Source organism: Pan paniscus, chromosome 21, assembly GCF_029289425.2.
Source record: "Pan paniscus chromosome 21, NHGRI_mPanPan1-v2.0_pri, whole genome shotgun sequence".
Taxonomy (NCBI): Eukaryota; Metazoa; Chordata; class Mammalia; order Primates; family Hominidae; genus Pan; species Pan paniscus.
In genome coordinates, this window is record NC_073270.2 from 73,988,328 (window position 1) to 74,009,122 (window position 20,795).

Consider the following 20,795-nt stretch of genomic DNA (forward strand, 5'->3'; position numbering starts at 1 on the left):
TGTAGATATTTCCATGTTCATACAGATGGCGGTGTAGATATTTCCATGTGTATACAGATGGTATTGTAGTTATTTCCATGTTTATACAGATGGTGGTGTAGATATTTCCATGTTTATTCAGATGACTGTGTAGATATTTCCATGTTTTACAGATGGCAGTGTAGATATTTCAATGTTTATAGAGATGGCGCTGTAGATATTTCCATGTTTATACAGATCGCGGTGTAGATATTTCCATGTTTATACAGATAGCGGTGTAGATATTTCCATGTTTTTACAGATATCGGTGTAGATATTTCCATGTTTACACAGATTGCGGTGTAGATATTTCCATCTTTCTACAGATGGCATTGTAGATATTTCCATGTTTATGCAGATGGCGGTGTAGATATTTCCATGTTTATATAGATGGTGGTGTAGTTATTACCATGTTTATACTGATAGCGTTGTAGATATTTCCATGTTTATACAGATCGTGGTGAAGATATTTCCATGTTTATACAGATCGCGGTGTAGATATTTCCATGTTTATAAAGATCGCTGTGTAGATATTTCCATGTTTATACAGATAGCGGTGTAGATATTTCCATGTTTATACAGATAGCGGTGTAGATATTTCCATGTTTATAGAGATAGCGGTGTAGGTATTTCCATGTTTATAGACATTGCGGTGGAGATATTTCCATGTTTATATAGATGGCGTTGTAGATATTTCTATGTTTATACCGATAGATGTGTTGGTATTTCCACGTTTATACAGATAGCGATGTAGATATTTCCAAGTTTATACAGCTCGCGGTGCAGATATTTATATCTTTATACAGATGGCATTGTAGATATTTCCTTATTCACACAGATGGCGGTGTAGATGTTTCCATGTTTATACAGATGGCAGAGTAGTTAGTTCCATGTTTATGGAGATGGCAGTGTAGATATTTTCATGTTTATAGAGATGGCGGTGTAGATATTTCCATGTTTATAGAGATAGCAGTGTAGATATTTACATGTTTATACAGATGGCAGTGTAGATATTTCCATGTGTAAACAGATGGCATTGTAGATATTTCCATGTTTATACAGATGACTGTATAGCTATTTCATGTTTTACAGATGGCTGTGCAGATAGTTCCATGTTTATAGAGATTGCCGTGTAGATATTTCCATGTTTGTACAGATGGCGTTGTTGATATTTCCATCTATACACAGAAGGCCGTGTAGATATTTCCATGTTTATACAGATGGCAGCGTAGATATTTCCATGGACATGCAGATGGCGGTGTAGATATTTCCATGTTTATACAGATAGCGGTGTAGACATTTCCATGTTTTCACAGATGGTGGTGTAGATATTTCCGTGTTTATACACATGGCGGAGTAGATACTTCCATCTTTATGGAGATGGCAGTGTAGATATTTTCATGTTTATAGAGATGGCGGTGTAGATATTTCCATATTTATAGAGATAGCGGTGTAGATTTTTCCATCTTTCTACAGATGGCAGTGTAGATATTTCCATGTTTATACAGATGGCGGTGTAGATATTTCCATACATATACAGATGTCTGTGTAGATATTTCCATGTGTATACAGATGGTATTGTAGCTATTTCCATGTTTATACAGATGGTGGTGTAGATATTTCCATGTTTATTCAGATGACTGTGTAGATATTTCCATGTTTTACAGATGGCAGTGTAGATATTTCAATGTTTATAGAGATGGCGCTGTAGATATTTCCATGTTTATACAGATCACGGTGTAGATATTTCCATGTTTATACAGATAGCGTTGTATATATTTCCATGTTTTTACAGATATCGGTGTATATATTTCCATGTTTACAGATTGCGGTGTAGATATTTCCATTTTTCTACAGATGGCATTGCAGATATTTCCATGTTTATGCAGATGGCGGTGTAGATATTTCCATGTTTATATAGATGGTGGTGTAGATATTACCATGTTTATACTGATAGCGGTGTAGATATTTCCATGTTTATACAGATCGTGGTGAAGATATTTCCATGTTTATACAGATCGCGGTGTAGATATTTCCATGTTTATAAAGATTGCTGTGTAGATATTTCCATGTTTATACAGATAGCGGTGTAGATATTTCCATGTTTATACAGATAGCGGTGTAGATATTTCCATGTTTATAGAGATAGCGGTGTAGGTATTTCCATGTTTATAGACATAGCGGTGTAGATATTTCCATGTTTATAGAGATGGCGTTGTAGATATTTCTATGTTTATACCGATAGATGTGTTATTTCCACGTTTATACAGATAGCGATGTAGATATTTCCATGTTTATACAGCTCGCGTTGCAGATATTTATATCTCTATACAGACGGCATTGTAGATATTTCCTTATTCACACAGATGGCGGTGTAGATGTTTCCATGTTTATACAGATGGCGGAGTAGATAGTTCCATGTTTATGGAGATGGCAGTGTAGATATTTTCATGTTTATAGAGATGGCGGTGTAGATATTTCCATGTTTATAGTGATAGCAGTGTAGATATCTACATGTTTATACAGATGGCAGTGTAGATATTTCCATGTGTAAACAAATGGCATTGTAGATATTTCCATGTTTATACAGATGACTGTAGAGGTATTTCCATGTTTTGCAGATGGCTGTGCAGATATTTCCATGTTTATAGAGATAGTGGTGTAGATATTTCCATGTTTGTACAGATAGCGTTGTTGATATTTCCAACTATACACAGATGGCGGTGTACATATTTCCATGTTTATACAGATGGCAGCGTAGATAATTCCATGTACATGCAGATGGCGGTGTAGATATTTCCATGTTTATACAGATAGCGGTGTAGATATTTCCATGTTTTCACAGATGGTGGTGTAGATATTTCCGTGTTTATACACATGGCGGAGTAGATACTTCCATCTTTATGGAGATGGCAGTGTAGATATTTTCATGTTTATAGAGATGGCTGTGTAGATATTTCCATATTTATTGAGATAGCGGTGTAGATATTTCCATCTTTCTACAGATGGCAGTGTAGATATTTCCATGTTTATACAGATGGCGGTGTAGATATTTCCATACTTATACAGATATCTGTGTAGATATTTCCATGTGTATACAGATGGTATTGTAGGTATTTCCATGCTTATACAGATGGTGGTGTAGATATTTCCATGTTTATTCAGATGACTGTGTAGATATTTCCATGTTTTTACAGATGGCGGTGTAGATATTTCAATGTTTATAGAGATGGCGCTGTAGATATTTCCATGTTTATACAGATCGCGGTGTAGATATTTCCCTGTTTATACAGATAGCGGTGTAGATATTTCCATGTTTTTACAGATATCGGTGTAGATATTTCCATGTTTACACAGATTGCGGTGTAGATATTTCCATCTTTCTACAGATGGCATTGTAGATATTTCCATGTTTATGCAGATGGCAGTGTAGATATTTCCATGTTTATATAGATGGTGGTGTAGATATTACGATATTTATACAGATGGCGGTGTAGATATTTCCATGTTTATACAGATCGTGGTGAAGATATTTCCATGTTTATACAGATCGCGGTGTAGATATTTGCATGTTTATACAGATCGCGGTGTAGATATTTCCATGTTTATATAGATGGCGTTGTAGAAATTTCCATGTTTATACCGATAGATGTGTTGGTATTTCCACGTTTATACAGATAGCGATGTAGATATTTCCATGTTTCTACAGCTCGCGGTGCAGATATTTATATCTTTATACAGATGGCATTGTAGATATTTCCTTATTCACACAGATGGCGGTGTAGATGTTTCCATGTTTATACAGATGGCGGAGTAGTTAGTTCCATGTTTATGGAGATGGCAGTGTAGATATTTTCATGTTTATAGAGATGGCGGTGTAGATATTTCCATGTTTATAGAGATAGCAGTGTAGATATTTACATGTTTATACTGATGGCTGTGTAGATATTTCCATGTGTATACAGATGGCATTGTAGATATTTCCATGTTTATACAGATGACTGTATAGCTATTTCCATGTTTTACAGATGGCTGTGCAGATAGTTCCATGTTTATAGAGATAGCCGTGTAGATATTTCCATGTTTGTACAGATGGCGTTATTGATATTTCCATCTATACACAGATGGCCGTGTAGATATTTCCATGTTTATACAGATGGCAGCGTAGATATTTCCATGGACATGCAGATGGCGCTGTAGATATTTCCATGTTTATACAGATAGTGGTGAAGATATTTCCATGTTTTCACAGATGGTGGTGTAGATATTTCCGTGTTTATACACATGGCGGAGTAGATACTTCCATCTTTATGGAGATGGCAGTGTAGATATTTTCATGTTTATAGAGATGGCGGTGTAGATATTTCCAAATTTATAGAGATAGCGGTGTAGATATTTCCATCTTTCAACAGATGGCAGTGTAGATATTTCCATGTTTATGCAGATGGCGGTGTAGATATTTCCATGTTTATATAGATGGTGGTGTAGATATTACCATGTTTATACTGATAGCGGTGTAGATATTTCCATGTTTATACAGATCGTGGTGAAGATATTTCCATGTTTATACAGATCGCGGTGTAGATATTTCCATGTTTATAAAGATCGCTGTGTAGATATTTCCATGTTTATACAGATAGCGGTGAAGATATTTCCATGTTTATACAGATAGCGGTGTAGATATTTCCATGTTTATAGAGATAGCGGTGTAGGTATTTCCATGTTTATAGACATAGCGGTGTAGATATTTCCATTTTTATATAGATGGCGTTGTAGATATTTCTATGTTTATACCGATAGATGTGTTGGTATTTCCACGTTTATACAGATAGCGATGTAGATATTTCCATGTTTATACAGCTCGCGGTGCAGATATTTATCTCTTTATACAGATGGCATTGTAGATATTTCCTTATTCACACAGATGGCGGTGTAGATGTTTCCATGTTTATACAGATGGCAGAGTAGTTAGTTCCATGTTTATGGAGATGGCAGTGTAGATATTTTCATGTTTATAGAGATGGCGGTGTAGATATTTCCATGTTTATAGAGATAGCAGTGTAGATATTTACATGTTTATACAGATGGCAGTGTAGATATTTCCATGTGTAAACAGATGGCATTGTAGATATTTCCATGTTTATACAGATGACTGTATAGCTATTTCATGTTTTACAGATGGCTGTGCAGATAGTTCCATGTTTATAGAGATAGCGGTGTAGATATTTCCATGTTTGTACAGATGGCGTTGTTGATATTTCCATCTATACACAGATGGCCGTGTAGATATTTCCATGTTTATACAGATGGCAGCGTAGATATTTCCATGGACATGCAGATGTCGGTGTAGATATTACCATGTTTATACAGATAGCGGTGTAGATATTTCCATGTTTTCACAGATGCTGGTGTAGATATTTCCGTGTTTTTACACATGGCGGAGTAGATACTTCCATCTTTATGGAGATGGCAGTGTAGATATTTTCATGTTTATAGAGATGGCGGTGTAGATATTTCCATATTTATTGAGATAGCGGTGTAGATATTTCCATCTTTCTACAGATGGCAGTGTAGATATTTCCATGTTTATACAGATGGCGGTGTAGATATTTCCATACTTATACAGATATCTGTGTAGATATTTCCATGTGTATACAGATGGCATTGCAGTTATTTCCATGTTTATGCAGATGGCGGTGTATATATTACCATGTTTATATAGATGGTGGTGTAGATATTACCATGTTTATACAGATCGTGGTGAAGATATTTCAATGTTTATACAGATCGCGGTGTAGATATTTCCATGTTTATGCAGATCGCGGTGTTGATATTTCCATGTTTATACAGATAGCGGTGTAGATATTTCCATGTTTATACAGATAGCGGTGTAGATATTTCCATGTTTATAGAGATAGCGGTGTAGGTATTTCCATGTTTATAGACATAGCGGTGTAGATATTTCCATGTTTATATAGATGGCGTTGTAGATATTTCCATGTTTATACCGATAGATGTGTTGGTATTTCCACGTTTATACAGATAGCGATGTAGATATTTCCATGTTTATACAGCTCGCGGTGCAGATATTTATATCTTTATACAGATGGAATTGTAGATATTTCCTCATTCACACAGATGGCGGTGTAGATGTTTCCATGTTTATACAGATGGCGGAGTAGTTAGTTTCATGTTTATGGAGATGGCAGTGTAGATATTTTCATGTTTATAGAGATGGCAGTGTAGATATTTCCATGTTTATAGAGATAGCAGTGTAGATATTTACCTGTTTATACAGATGGCTGTGTGGATATTTCCATGTGTATACAGATGGCATTGTAGATATTTCCATGTTTATACAGATGACTGTAGATGTATTTCCATGTTTTACAGATGGCTGTGCAGATATTTCCATGTTTATAGAGACAGCGGTGTAGATAATTCCATGTTTGTACAGATGGCGTTGTTGATATTTCCATCTATACACAGATGGCCGTGTAGATATTTCCATGTTTATACAGATGGCAGCGTAGATACTTCCATGGACATGCAGAGGGCGGTGTAGATATTTCCATGTTTATACAGATAGCGGTGTAGATATTTCCATGTTTTCACAGATGGTGGTGTAGATGTTTCCGTGTTTATACACATGGCGGAGTAGATACAACCATCTTTATAGAGATGGCAGTGTAGATATTTTCATGTTTATAGAGATGGCGGTGTAGATATTTCCATATTTATAGAGATAGCGATGTAGATATTTCCATCTTTCTACAGATGGCAGTGTAGATATTTCCATGTTTATACAGATGACGGTGAAGATATTTCCATACTTATACAGATATCTGTGTAGATATTTCCATGTGTATACAGATGGTATTGTAGGTATTTCCATGTTTATACAGATGATGGTTTAGAAATTTCCATGTTTATTCAGATGACTGTGTAGATATTTCCATGTTTTTACAGATGGCAGTGTAGATATTTCAATGTTTATAGAGATGGCGCTGTAGATATTTCCATGTTTATACAGATCGTGGTGTAGATATTTCCTTGTTTATACCGATAGATGTGTTGGTATTTCCACGTTTATACAGATAGCGATGTAGATATTTCCATGTTTATACAGCTCGCGGTGCAGATATTTATATCTTTATACAGATGGCATTGTAGATATTTCCTTATTCACACAGATGGCGGTGTAGATGTTTCCATGTTTATACAGATGGCGGAGTAGTTAGTTCCATGTTTATGGAGATGGCAGTGTAGATATTTTCATGTTTATAAAGATGGCGGTGTAGATATTTCCATGTTTATAGAGATAGCAATGTAGATATTTACCTGTTTATACAGATGACTATGTGGATATTTCCATGTGTATACAGATGGCATTGTAGATATTTCCATGTTTATACAGATGACTGTAGAGGTATTTCCATGTTTTGCAGATGGCTGTGCAGATATTTCCATGTTTATAGAGATAGCGGTGTATATATTTCCATGTTTGTACAGATGGCGTTGTTGATATTTCCATCTATACACAGATGGCCTTGTAGATATTTCCATGTTTATACAGATGGCAGCGTAGATATTTCCATGGACATGCAGACGGCGGTGTAGATATTTCCATGTTTATACAGATAGCGGTGTAGATATTTCCATGATTTCACAGATGGTGGTGTAGATATTTCCGTGTTTATACACATGGCGGAGTAGATACTTCCATCTTTATAGAGATGGCAGTGTAGATATTTTCATGTTTATAGAGATGGCTGTGTAGATATTTCCATATTTATAGAGATAGCGATGTAGATATTTCCATCTTTCTACAGATGGCAGTGTAGATATTTACATGTTTATACAGATGGCGGTGTAGGTATTTCCATACTGATACAGATATCTGTGTAGATATTTCCATGTGTATACAGATGGTATTGTAGGTATTTCCATGTTTATACAGATGGTGGTGTAGATATTTCCATGTTTATTCAGATGACAGTGTAGATATTTCCATGTTTTTACAGATGGCAGTGTAGATATTTCAATGTTTATAGAGATGGCGCTGTAGATATTTCCATGTTTCTACAGATCGCGGTGTAGATATTTCCATGTTTACACAGATAGCGGTGTAGATATTTCCATGTTTTTACAGATATCGGTGTAGATATTTGCATGTTTACACAGATTGCGGTGTAGATGTTTCCATCTTTCTACAGATGGCATTGTAGATATTTCCATGTTTATGCAGATGGCGGTGTATATATTTCCATGTTTATATAGATGGTGGTGTAGATATTACCATGTTTATACAGATAGCGGTGTAGATATGTCCATGTTTATACAGATCGTGGTGAAGATATTTCAATGTTTATACAGATCGCGGTGTAGATATTTCCATGTTTATGCAGATCGCGGTGTAGATATTTCCATGTTTACACAGATCGCGGTGTAGATATTTCCATGTTTATACAGATAGCAGTGTAGGTATTTCCATTTTTATAGACATAGCGGTGTAGATATTTCCATGTTTATATAGATGGCGTTGTAGATATTTCCATGTTTATACCGATAGATGTGTTGGTATTTCCACGTTTATACAGATAGCGATGTAGATATTTCCATGTTTATACAGCTCGCGGTGCAGATATTTATATCTTTATACAGATGGCATTGTAGATATTTCCATGTTTATACAGATGACGGTAGAGGTATTTCCATGTTTTACAGATGGCTGTGCAGATATTTCCATGTTTATAGAGATAGCGGTGTAGATATTTCCATGTTTGTACAGATGGCGTTTTTGATATTTCCATCTATACACAGATGGCCGTGTAGTTACTTCCATGTTTATACAGATGGCGGTGTAGATATTTCCATGCTTATACAGATGTCTGTGTAGATATTTCCATGTGCATACAGATGGTATTGTAGGTATTTCCACGTTTATACAGATGGTGGTGTAGATATTTCCATGTTTATTCAGACGACTGTGTAGGTATTTCCATCTTTTTACAGATGGCATTGTACAAATTTCAATGTTTATAGAGATGGCGCTGTAGATATTTCCATCTTTTTACAGATCGCGGTGTAGATATTTCCATGTTTATACACATAGCGGTGTAGATATTTCCATGTTTTTACAGATATCGGTGTAGATATTTCCATGTTTACACAGATTGTGGTGTAGATATTTCCATCTTTCTACAGATGGCATTGTAGATATTTCCATGTTTATGCAGATGGCGGTGTAGATATTTCCATGTTTATATAGATGGTGGTGTAGATATTACCATGTTTATACAGATAGCGGTGTAGATATTTCCATGTTTATACAGATCGTGGTGAAGATATTTCCATGTTTATACAGATCGCGGTGTAGATATTTCCATGTTTATACAGATAGCGGTGTAGATATTTCCATGTTTATACAGATAGCGGTGTAGTTATTTCCATGTTTATACAGATAGCGGTGTTGGTATTTCCATGTTTATAGACATAGCGGTGTAGATATTTCCATGTTTATATAGATGGCGTTGTAGATATTTCCATGTTTATACCGATAGATGTGTTGGTATTTGCACGTTTATACAGATAGCGATGTAGATATTTCCATGTTTATACAGCTCGCGGTGCAGACATTTGTATCTTTATACAGATGGCATTGTAGATATTTCCTTATTCACACAGATGGTGGTGTAGATGTTTCCATGTTTATACAGATGGCGTAGTAGTTAGTTTCATGTTTATGGAGATGGCAGTGTAGATATTTTCATGTTTATAGAGATGGCGGTTTAGATATTTCCATGTTTATAGTGATAGCAGTGTAGATATTTACATGTTTATACAGATGGCTGTGTAGATATTTCCATGTGTATACAGATGGCATTGTAGATATTTCCATGTTTATACAGATGACTGTAGAGTTATTTCAATGTTTTACAGATGGCTGTGCAGATATTTCCATGTTTATAGAGATAGCGGTGTAGATATTTCCATGTTTGTACAGGTGGCGTTGTGGATATTTCCATCTATACACAGATGGCCGTGTAGATATTTCCATGTTTATTCAGATGGCACCGTAGATATTTCCATGGACGTGCAGATGGCTGTGTAGATATTTCCATGTTTGTACAGATAGCGGTGTAGATATTGCCATGTTTTCACAGATGGTGATGTAGATATTTCCGTGTTTATACACATGGCGGAGTAGATACTTCCATCTTTATGGAGATGGCAGTGTGGATATTTTCATGTTTATAGAGATGGCGGTGTTGATATTTCCATATTTATGGAGATAGCGGTGTAGATATTTCCATGTTTCTACAGATGGCTGTGTAGATATTTCCATGTTTATACAGATGGCGGTGTTGATATTTCCATACTTTTACAGATGTCTGTGTAGATATTTCCATGTGTATTCAGATGGTATTGTAGGTATTTCCATGTTTATACAGATTGTGGTGTATTTATTTGCATGTTTATTCAGATGACTGTGTATATATTTCCATGTTTTTACAGATGGCAGTGTAGATATTTCAATGTTTATAGAGATGGCGCTGTAGATATTCCCATGTTTATACAGATCGCGGTGTAGATATTTCCATGTTTATACAGATAGCGGTGTAGATATTTCCATGTTTTTACAGATATCGGTGTAGATATTTCCATGTTTACACAGATTGCGGTGTAGATATTTCCATCTTTCTACAGATGGCATTGTAGATATTTCCATGTTTATGCAGATGGCGGTGTAGATATTTCCATGTTTATATAGACGGTGGTGTAGATATTACCATGTTTATACAGATAGCGGTGTAGATATTTCCATGTTTATACAGATCGTGGTGAAGATGTTTCCATGTTTTTACAGATCGCGGTGTAGATATTTCCATGTTTATACAGATCGCGGTGTAGATATTTCCATGTTTATACAGATAGCGGTGTAGATATTTCCATGTTTATACAGATGGCATTGTAGATATTTCCATGGACATGCAGATGGCGTTGTAGATATTTCCATGTTTATGCAGATGGCGGTGTAGATATTTCCATGTTTATATAGATGGTGGTGTAGATATTACCATGTTTATACTGATAGCGGTGTAGATATTTCCATGTTTATACAGATCGTGGTGAAGATATTTCCATGTTTATACAGATCGCGCTGTAGATATTTCCATGTTTATACAGATAGCGTTGTAGATATTTCCATGTTTATACAGATAGCTGTGTAGTTATTTCCATGTTTATACAGCTTGCGGTGCAGATATTTATATCTTTATTCAGATGGCATTGTAGATATTTCCTTATTCAAACAGATGGCGGTGTAGATATTTCCATGTTTATACAGATGGCGGAGTAGTTAGTTCCATGTTTATGGAGATGGCAGTGTAGATATTTTCATGTTTATAGAGATGGCAGTGTAGATATTTCCATGTTTATAGAGATAGCAGTGTAGATGTTTACATGTTTATACAGATGGCTGTGTAGATATTTCCATGTGTATACAGATGGCATTGTAGATATTTCCATGTTTATACAGATGACTGTAGAGGTATTTCCATGTTTTACAGATGGCTGTGCAGATATTTCCATGTTTATAGAGATAGCCGTGTAGATATTTCCATGTTTGTACAGATGGCGTTGTTGATATTTCCATCTATACACAGATGGCCGTGTAGATATTTCCATGTTTATACAGATGGCAGCGTAGATATTTCCATGGACATTCAGATGGCGGTGTAGATATTTCCATGTTTATACAGAGAGCGGTGTAGGTATTTCCATGTTTTCACAGATGGTGGTGTAGATATTTCTTTGTTTATACACATGGCGGAGTAGTTACTTCCATCTTTATGGAGATGGCAGTGTAGATATTTTCATGTTTATAGAGATGGTGGTGTAGATATTTCCATATTTATAGAGATAGCGGTGTAGATATTTCCATCTTTCTACAGATGGCAGTGTAGATATTTCCATGTTTATACAGATGGCGGTGTAGATATTTCCATACTTATACAGATGTCTGTGTAGATATTTCCATGTGTATACAGATGGTATTGTAGGTATTTCCATGTTTATACAGATGGTGGTGTAGATATTTCCATGTTTATTCAGACGACTGTGTAGATATTTCCATGTTTTTACAGATGGCATTGTAGATATTTCAATGTTTATAGAGATGGCGCTGTAGATATTTCCATGCTTATACAGATCGCGGTGTAGATATTTCCATGTTTATACAGATAGCGGTGTTGATATTTCCATGTTTTTACAGATATCGGTGTAGATATTTCCATGTTTACACAGATTGCGGTGTAGATATTTCCATCTTTCTACAGATGGCATTGTAGATATTTCCATGTTTATGCAGATGACGGTGTAGGTATTTCCATGTTTATATAGATGGTGGTGTAGATATTACCATGTTTACAAAGATAGCGGTGTAGATATTTCCATGTTTATACAGATAGCGGTGTAGATATTTCCATGTTTATAGAGATAGCGGTGTAGGTATTTCCATGTTTATACAGATAGCGGTGCAGATATTTCCATGTTTATACAGATAGCGGTGTAGGTATTTCCATGTTTATAGACATAGCGGTGTAGATATTTCCATGTTTATATAGATGGCGTTGTAGATACTTCCATGTTTATACCGATAGAGGTGTTGGTATTTCCACGTTTATACAGATAGCGATGTAGATATTTCCATGTTTATACAGCTCACGGTGCAGATATTTACATCTTTATACAGATGGCATTGTAGATATTTCCTTATTCACACAGATGGCGGTGTAGGTGTTTCCATGTTTATACAGATGGCGGAGTAGTTAGTTCCATGTTTATGGAGATGGCAGTGTAGATATTTTCATGTTTATAGAGATGGTGGTGTAGATATTTCCATGTTTATAGAGATAGCAGTGTAGATATTTACATGTTTCTACAGATGGCTGTGTAGATATTTCCATGTGTATACAGATGACTGTAGATATATTTCCATGTTTTACAGATGGCTGTGCAGATATTTCCATGTTTACAGAGATAGCGGTGTAGATATTTCCATGTTTGTACAGATGGCGTTGTTGATATTTCCATCTATACACAGATGGCAGTGTAGATATTTCCATGTTTATACAGATGGCAGCGTCGATATTTCCATGGACATGCAGATGGCGGTCTAGATATTTCCATGTTTATACAGATTGCGCTGTAAATATTTCCATGTTTATACAGATAGCGTTGTAGATATTTCCATGTTTATACAGATAGCTGTGTAGTTATTTCCATGTTTATACAGATAGCGGTGTAGGTATTTCCATGTTTATAGACATAGCGATGTAGATATTTCCATGTTTATATAGATGGCGTCGTAGATATTTCCATGTTTATACCGATAGATGTGTTGGTATTTCCACATTTATACAGATAGCGATGTAGATATTACCATGTTTATACAGCTCGCGGTGCAGATAATTATATCTTTATACAGATGGCATTGTAGATAATTCCTTATCCACACAGTTGGCGGTGTAGATGTTTCCATGTTTGTACAGATGGCAGAGTAGTTAGTTTCATGTTTATGGAGATGGCAGTGTAGATATTTTCATGTTTATAGAGATGGCGGTGTAGATATTTCCATGTTTATAGAGATAGCAGTGTAGATACTTACATGTTTATACAGATGGCTGTAGAGGTATTTCCATGTTTTACAGATGGCTGTGCAGATATTTCCATGTTTAGAGAGATATCGGAGTAGATATTTCCATGTTTGTACAGATGGCGTTGTTGATATTTCCATCTATACACAGATGGCTGTGTAGATATTTCTATGTTTATTCAGATGGCACCGTAGATATTTCCATGGACATGCAGATGGTGGTGTAGATATTTCCATGTTTGTACTGATAGCGGTGTAGGTATTTCCATGTTTTCACAGATGGTGGTGTAGATATTTCCGTGTTTATACACATGGCAGAGTAGATACTTCCAACTTTATGGAGATGGCAGTGTAGATATTTTCATGTTTATAGAGATGGCGGTGTAGATATTTCCATATTTATAGAGATAGCGGTGTAGATATTTCCATGTTTCTACAGATGGCTGTGTAGATATTTCCATGTTTATAAAGATGGCGGTGTTGATATTTCCATACTTATACAGATGTCTGTGTAGATATTTCCATGTGTATTCAGATGGTATTGTAGGTATTTCCATGTTTATACAGATGGTGGTGTATTTATTTGCATGTTTATTCAGATGACTGTGTATTTATTTCCATGTTTTTACAGATGGCAGTGTAGATATTTCAATGTTTATAGAGATGGCGCTGTAGATATTTCCATCTTTATACAGATCGCGGTGTAGATATTTCCATGTTTATACAGATAGCGGTGTAGATATTTCCATGTTTTTACAGATATCGGTGTAGATATTTCCATGTTTACACAGATTGCGGTGTATATATTTCCATCTTTCTACAGATGGCATTGTAGATATTTCCATGTTTATGCAGATGGCCGTGTAGATATTTCCATGTTTATATAGACGGTGGTGTAGATATTACCATGTTTATACAGATAGCGGTGTAGATATTTCCATGTTTATACAGATCGTGGTGAAGATGTTTCCATGTTTTCACAGATCGCGGTGTAGATATTTCCATGTTTATACAGATCGCGGTGTAGATATTTCCATGTTTGTAAAGATAGCGGTGTAGATATTTCCATGTTTATACAGATAGCGGTGTAGATATTTCCATGTTTATAGAGATAGCGGTGTAGGTATTTCCATGTTTATAGACATAGCGGTGTAGATGTTTCCATGTTTATATAGATGGCGTTGTAGATATTTCCATGTTTATACCGATAGATGTGTTGGTATTTCCATGTTTATACAGATAGCGATGTAGATATTTCCATGTTTATACAGCTTGCGGTGCAGATATTTATATCTTTATTCAGATGGCATTGTAGATATTTCCTTATTCAAACAGATGGCGGTGTAGATATTTCCATGTTTATACAGATGGCGGAGTAGTTAGTTCCATGTTTATGGAGATGGCAGTGTAGATATTTTCATGTTTATAGAGATGGCAGTGTAGATATTTCCATGTTTATAGAGATAGCAGTGTAGATGTTTACATGTTTATACAGATGGCTGTGTAGATATTTCCATGTGTATACAGATGGCATTGTAGATATTTCCATGTTTATACAGATGACTGTAGAGGTATTTCCATGTTTTACAGATGGCTGTGCAGATATTTCCATGTTTATAGAGATAGCCGTGTAGATATTTCCATGTTTGTACAGATGGCGTTGTTGATATTTCCATCTATACACAGATGGCCGTGTAGATATTTCCATGTTTATACAGATGGCAGCGTAGATATTTCCATGGACATTCAGATGGCGGTGTAGATATTTCCATGTTTATACAGAGAGCGGTGTAGGTATTTCCATGTTTTCACAGATGGTGGTGTAGATATTTCTTTGTTTATACACATGGCGGAGTAGTTACTTCCATCTTTATGGAGATGGCAGTGTAGATATTTTCATGTTTATAGAGATGGTGGTGTAGATATTTCCATATTTATTGAGATAGCGGTGTAGATATTTCCATCTTTCTACAGATGGCAGTGTAGATATTTCCATGTTTATACAGATGGCGGTGTAGATATTTCCATACTTATACAGATGTCTGTGTAGATATTTCCATGTGTATACAGATGGTATTGTAGGTATTTCCATGTTTATAGAGATGGTGGTGTAGATATTTCCATGTTTATTCAGACGACTGTGTAGATATTTCCATGTTTTTACAGATGGCATTGTAGATATTTCAATGTTTATAGAGATGGCGCTGTAGATATTTCCATGCTTATACAGATCGCGGTGTAGATATTTCCATGTTTATACAGATAGCGGTGTTGATATTTCCATGTTTTTACAGATATCGGTGTAGATATTTCCATGTTTACACAGATTGCGGTGTAGATATTTCCATCTTTCTACAGATGGCATTGTAGATATTTCCATGTTTATGCAGATGACGGTGTAGGTATTTCCATGTTTATATAGATGGTGGTGTAGATATTACCATGTTTACAAAGATAGCGGTGTAGATATTTCCATGTTTATACAGATAGCGGTGTAGATATTTCCATGTTTATAGAGATAGCGGTGTAGGTATTTCCATGTTTATACAGATAGCGGTGCAGATATTTCCATGTTTATACAGATAGCGGTGTAGGTATTTCCATGTTTATAGACATAGCGGTGTAGATATTTCCATGTTTATATAGATGGCGTTGTAGATACTTCCATGTTTATACCGATAGAGGTGTTGGTATTTCCACGTTTATACAGATAGCGATGTAGATATTTCCATGTTTATACAGCTCGCGGTGCAGATATTTACATCTTTATACAGATGGCATTGTAGATATTTCCTTATTCACACAGATGGCGGTGTAGGTGTTTCCATGTTTATACAGATGGCGGAGTAGTTAGTTCCATGTTTATGGAGATGGCAGTGTAGATATTTTCATGTTTATAGAGATGGTGGTGTAGATATTTCCATGTTTATAGAGATAGCAGTGTAGATATTTACATGTTTCTACAGATGGCTGTGTAGATATTTCCATGTGTATACAGATGACTGTAGATATATTTCCATGTTTTACAGATGGCTGTGCAGATATTTCCATGTTTACAGAGATAGCGGTGTAGATATTTCCATGTTTGTACAGATGGCGTTGTTGATATTTCCATCTATACCCAGATGGCAGTGTAGATATTTCCATGTTTATACAGATGGCAGCGTCGATATTTCCATGGACATGCAGATGGCGGTCTAGATATTTCCATGTTTATACAGATTGCGCTGTAGATATTTCCATGTTTATACAGATAGCGTTGTAGATATTTCCATGTTTATACAGATAGCTGTGTAGTTATTTCCATGTTTATACAGATAGCGGTGTAGGTATTTCCATGTTTATAGACATAGCGATGTAGATATTTCCATGTTTATATAGATGGCGTCGTAGATATTTCCATGTTTATACCGATAGATGTGTTGGTATTTCCACATTTATACAGATAGCGATGTAGATATTACCATGTTTATACAGCTCGCGGTGCAGATAATTATATCTTTATACAGATGGCATTGTAGATAATTCCTTATCCACACAGTTGGCGGTGTAGATGTTTCCATGTTTATACAGATGGCAGAGTAGTTAGTTTCATGTTTATGGAGATGGCAGTGTAGATATTTTCATGTTTATAGAGATGGCGGTGTAGATATTTCCATGTTTATAGAGATAGCAGTGTAGATACTTACATGTTTATACAGATGGCTGTAGAGGTATTTCCATGTTTTACAGATGGCTGTGCAGATATTTCCATGTTTAGAGAGATAGCGGAGTAGATATTTCCATGTTTGTACAGATGGCGTTGTTGATATTTCCATCTATACACAGATGGCTGTGTAGATATTTCTATGTTTATTCAGATGGCACCGTAGATATTTCCATGGACATGCAGATGGTGGTGTAGATATTTCCATGTTTGTACTGATAGCGGTGTAGGTATTTCCAGGTTTTCACAGATGGTGGTGTAGATATTTCCGTGTTTATACACATGGCAGAGTAGATACTTCCATCTTTATGGAGATGGCAGTGTAGATATTTTCATGTTTATAGAGATGGCGGTGTAGATATTTCCATATTTATAGAGATAGCGGTGTAGATATTTCCATGTTTCTACAGATGGCTGTGTAGATATTTCCATGTTTATAAAGATGGCGGTGTTGATATTTCCATACTTATACAGATGTCTGTGTAGATATTTCCATGTGTATTCAGATGGTATTGTAGGTATTTCCATGTTTATACAGATGGTGGTGTATTTATTTGCATGTTTATTCAGATGACTGTGTATATATTTCCATGTTTTTACAGATGGCAGTGTAGATATTTCAATGTTTATAGAGATGGCGCTGTAGATATTTCCATCTTTATACAGATCGCGGTGTAGATATTTCCATGTTTATACAGATAGCGGTGTAGATATTTCCATGTTTTTACAGATATCGGTGTAGATATTTCCATGTTTACACAGATTGCGGTGTATATATTTCCATCTTTCTACAGATGGCATTGTAGATATTTCCATGTTTATGCAGATGGCGGTGTAGATATTTCCATGTTTATATAGACGGTGGTGTAGATATTACCATGTTTATACAGATAGCGGTGTAGATATTTCCATGTTTATACAGAACGTGGTGAAGATGTTTCCATGTTTTCACAGATCGCGGTGTAGATATTTCCATGTTTATACAGATCGCGGTGTAGATATTTCCATGTTTGTAAAGATAGCGGTGTAGATATTTCCATGTTTATACAGATAGCGGTGTAGATATTTCCATGTTTATAGAGATAGCGGTGTAGGTATTTCCATGTTTATAGACATAGCGGTGTAGATGTTTCCATGTTTATATAGATGGCGTTGTAGATATTTCCATGTTTATACCGATAGATGTGTTGGTATTTCCATGTTTATACAGATAGCGATGTAGATATTTCCATGTTTATACAGCTTGCGGTGCATATATTTATATCTTTATTCAGATGGCATTGTAGATATTTCCTTATTCAAACAGATGGCGGTGTAGATATTTCCATGTTTATACAGATGGCGGAGTAGTTAGTTCCATGTTTATGGAGATGGCAGTGTAGATATTTTCATGTTTATAGAGATGGCAGTGTAGATATTTCCATGTTTATCGAGATAGCAGTGTAGATGTTTACATGTTTATACAGATGGCTGTGTAGATATTTCCATGTGTATACAGATGGCATTGTAGATATTTCCATGTTTATACAGATGACTGTAGAGGTATTTCCATGTTTTACAGATGGCTGTGCAGATATTTCCATGTTTATAGAGATAGCCGTGTAGATATTTCCATGTTTGTACAGATGGCGTTGTTGATATTTCCATCTATACACAGATGGCCGTGTAGATATTTCCATGTTTATACAGATGGCAACGTAGATATTTCCATGGACATTCAGATGGCGGTGTAGATATTTCCATGTTTATACAGAGAGCGGTGTAGGTATTTCCATGTTTTCACAGATGGTGGTGTAGATATTTCTTTGTTTATACACATGGCGGAGTAGATACTTCCATCTTTCTACAGATGGCAGTGTAGATATTTTCATGTTTATACAGATGGCGGTGTAGATATTTCCATACTTATACAGATGTCTGTGTAGATATTTCCATGTGTATACAGATGGTATTGTAGGTATTTCCATGTTTATACAGATGGTGGTGTAGATATTTCCATGTTTATTCAGACGACTGTGTAGATATTTCCATGTTTTTACAGATGGCATTGTAGATATTTCAATGTTTATAGAGATGGCGCTGTAGATATTTCCATGCTTATACAGATCGCGGTGTAGATATTTCCATGTTTATACAGATAGCGGTGTTGATATTTCCATGTTTTTACAGATATCGGTGTAGATATTTCCATGTTTACACAGATTGCGGTGTAGATATTTCCATCTTTCTACGGATGGCATTGTAGATATTTCCATGTTTATGCAGATGACGGTGTACGTATTTCCATGTTTATATAGATGGTGGTGTAGATATTACCATGTTTACAAAGATAGCGGTGTAGATATTTCCATGTTTATACAGATAGCGGTGTAGATATTTCCATGTTTATAGAGATAGCGGTGTAGGTATTTCCATGTTTATACAGATAGCGGTGCAGATATTTCCATGTTTATACAGATAGCGGTGTAGGTATTTCCATGTTTATAGACATAGCGGTGTAGATATTTCCATGTTTATATAGATGGCGTTGTAGATACTTCCATGTTTATACCGATAGAGGTGTTGGTATTTCCACGTTTATACAGATAGCGATGTAGATATTTCCATGTTTATACAGCTCGCGGTGCAGATATTTACATCTTTATACAGATGGCATTGTAGATATTTCCTTATTCACACAGATGGCGGTGTAGGTGTTTCCATGTTTATACAGATGGCGGAGTAGTTAGTTCCATGTTTATGGAGATGGCAGTGTAGATATTTTCATGTTTATAGAGATGGTGGTGTAGATATTTCCATGTTTATAGAGATAGCAGTGTAGATATTTACATGTTTCTACAGATGGCTGTGTAGATATTTCCATGTGTATACAGATGACTGTAGATATATTTCCATGTTTTACAGATGGCTGTGCACATATTTCCATGTTTACAGAGATAGCGGTGTAGATATTTCCATGTTTGTACAGATGGCGTTGTTGATATTTCCATCTATACACAGATGGCAGTGTAGATATTTCCATGTTTATACAGATGGCAGCGTCGATATTTCCATGGACATGCAGATGGCGGTCTAGATATTTCCATGTTTATACAGATAGCGCTGTAGATATTTCCATGTTTTCACAGATGGTGGTGTAGATATTTCCATGTTTATACACATGGCGGAGTAGATACTTCCATCTTTATGGAGATGGCAGTGTAGATATTTTCATGTTTATAGAGATGACGGTGTAGATATTTCCGTATTTATAGAGATAGCGGTGTAGATATTTCCATCTTTCTACAGATGGCAGTGTAGATATTTCCATGTTTATACAGATGGCGGTGTAGATATTTCCATACTTATACAGATGTCTGTGTAGATATTTCCATGTGTATACAGATGGTATTGTAGGTATTTCCATGTTTA